This window comes from Mus pahari, chromosome 23 (genome assembly GCF_900095145.1).
Source record: "Mus pahari chromosome 23, PAHARI_EIJ_v1.1, whole genome shotgun sequence".
NCBI classification, from domain to species: domain Eukaryota; kingdom Metazoa; phylum Chordata; class Mammalia; order Rodentia; family Muridae; genus Mus; species Mus pahari.
Genome location: NC_034612.1, coordinates 13,346,269 through 13,349,428, shown reverse-complemented (window position 1 = coordinate 13,349,428; position 3,160 = coordinate 13,346,269).

The window sequence follows — 3,160 nt, the reverse complement described above, 5'->3', positions numbered from 1 at the left end:
TGTGTGTGTGTGTGTGTGTGTGTGTGTGTGTGTGTGTGTGTGTGTGTGTGTGTGTGTGTTCTAGTCGAAGATCCGAGATAGCTCCTGGGTGGGTGCCCGCATGCGGCTGGCCAGGAGCACAAAGCTAGCGGGCAGCCAAAACTTCCCGCTTCAAGTACTAACTTCTCACTTTGGCCTCCGAGAGAACTAAAAGCAAAACAAACGTCTAGCATAGCTGCCTCTATTCCTTGCCTGCCCGACTCTGCGGAGGCATGTCAGTCAGTCACGCAAAGAGTGTCTGTCTGTCTGTCTACCTACCTTAACCTGTCTCTTAGCTCAGTTGAGAGCACGCGGTCGCTCCTGCAGAGGGTCACGGTTTCATTTCCAGCACCAGTACAGTGACCCACAACCACGCCCTACTACAGTTTTCAGGGAATGTGGTGCCTCTTCTGACCCCCTCAGGCACCGGGTGTGCATATTCTCCAAAAATAAATAATAAATCTAAAAAAACAAATTAAAGTTCATATTAAGTATCCTGAATACAGACACAGGGCTACTGAAGTTCTCCACAAAGTGGTCATGTGGACTTAGTCTCCTCTTTGCGGGCCATCATTCTTCTCTTTTGGGACAGGAGGCAGAGTATCCTGTAGGGACCACCAGAGCCCTGCTTTTGCGTTAAAGTGCCAGTGACAACATCACTTATACCCCGGAGCACTGGAAACAACTCAATGTCTAGGGGGAGGGAACTTTTGGAACATGTTATAGTTACTTATGTAACAGTACCACAGAGTAAATGTTATAAACGTCTATTTATAGGTAAGGAATGGTCACCTTAGCCACCTTTATAAGCCCAGCACTCCGGAAGTGGAGGTGAGAGGACCAGGCATTCACAGGCAGCTAGCTATACACTGTGCTCTAAACCTGCCTGGGTTACTGTTGCCTCCCCAGGCTGGAAAGGCTGACTTTGCCCTTGCTGCCACGGAGCCAGAGACCACCTGGAGTGGGGCCTTCCCATCTAGATGGTTCTGTTGTTCTACACCTGCCTGCTCTTCTCCAAGACACTACTACCTGCTGAAGAGACTCTTGAGATATTCCCGAGAGACAGCATCCTGAAGATCCGCCTACAGGTACCAAGAATGGATTGGTGGGGGATGGGCCTCCCCCCTCTTTATAAACACAGACTCTTAGTAAAATTTAAGAAGCCTTGAACAGAAAATCATGTCTCCGTATCCATTATTTCTCTCGCCACTTTCTCCCATACAGCTCCTGCCTCCCACTCAGGAACCCAGTTAGTGTGGTGGGGTTCGGGTGTGTGGGGGGTGGAAACATGACTCCATAGAGTTCTGCTCTGACCTCCCCATGGCAGCCTGACCTTATATGCACAGGCACTAATAATAAAACAAAGTATTGTTTTTGCTTAGTTTGTTGGTTTGTAACAGAGTCTCGGTATGTAGCCCTAACTGGCCTGGAACTCCTACGCAGGCCAGGTTAGCTTTTGACTCAGAGAGGTCCCTCTGCTTCTAGCTCCTAAGGGCTAGGATTATGACCAGCAACAAATATAAAATATGTATTTAAAAAAGAAAGAGAGAGAGAGAAAGAGGGAGGGAGGGAGGGAGGGAGGGAGGGAGGAAGGAAGGAAGGGAAGGAAGGAAGGAAGGAAGAAAATGTCCTACAGTCAATCTGAAGGACACACTTCTTCAGCTGAGTTTCCATCTCCCCAGGTGTGTCAAGATGACAACTAAGACTATGTATCAAAAGTCTATCCCAAACCGGGCTGGGCTGGCTTGGTGGCGCACGCCTTTAATCCCAGCACTTGGGAGGTAGAGGCAGGCGGATTTCTGAGTTCCAGGACAGCCAGGGCTACACAGAGAAACCCTGTCTCGAAAAGCCAAAAAAAAAAAAAAGTCCATCCCTTGTCAGTTTGATTCATGACATGTCACTTTTAAACCATAGCCTTTGTGCCAGGCAGTAGTGACACATGCCTTTAATCCCAGCACTTGGGAGGCAGAGGCAGGCGGATTTCTGAGTTCGAGGCCAGCCTGGTCTACAGAGTGAGTTCCAGGACAGCCAGGGCTACACAGAGAAACCCTGTCTCGAAAAGCCAAAAAAAAAAAAAAGTCCATCCCTTGTCAGTTTGATTCATGACATGTCACTTTTAAACCATAGCCTTTGTGCCAGGCAGTAGTGACACATGCCTTTAATCCCAGCACTTGGGAGGCAGAGGCAAACGGATCTCTGAGTTGAAGGCCAGCCTGGTCTATAAATCAAATTCCAGGACAGCCAGGGCTACATAGAGAAACCCTGTCCAAAGAAACAGAAACAAAAACAAAAGCAAAACAAACAGAAAAGCTAAATGTTCTCTTTATTCCGAGAGTTATGACGAAGCAAAACCTAAACTACAACAGTGTAAAATTTTCAATGCCTAACATTTGGACCGCATGCTCTTCAAGGTTCCAAAAGGCTTGGGTGGGCCCGCTTCTCCAGCCCTGCCTCTCTCAATACCCACAGCCTGTCTCACAGACTTAGACTGGCGAATCCACTGTGTCAGGTTCAAAGGAGACTCTGTCTCCCCAAATCCTGGGGATTAGACAAAAGCCAACATTCCTCAGGGGCTTGTGGAGCTGGTCCCCTGCCACCAAAAGGAGCCATTTCCCTGGTCACTGGCTGAAGGGACAGATGACTACTGTAGTGCATGATAGCACAGTGGGGACCCACGCTGGCACGCGTACCTGTTACACATTACACAGTCCCTACGGTGTCCCCAGCTCTTCCCATCCCCAGCTCCCAGCCACTTATGCTCTTTACAACCCTGTCATTTTGCCTATACTCACTCTGTCTCTCTGTCTCCTGCACCCACCCACCCACACACTTATTGTCATCTTCCTGTTTCTCTTCCTCTTCCTCTCTCTGTCTCCCCTGGCTCTCTGCCCCCACTTCTCACAGGGCCTGGTCCCATCTGCCAGCCGCGCTCAGTCTACTTTCTTTCTCTGTTCCAGACTCTCCCAGATGCCTCGGGCTGTTATATCTACAATAAAAACCTTCCCCTCAACCACACCATGGAGGGGGTCACGTCCGTCAGTTTATACATGTTCCACACCTGCCACAGTCTTTGGTTGTGATGCCACAGGGATGACATCTCCAGTATCCTGAGGTCTCCACTAAATCAGGGACTTCACCTTCA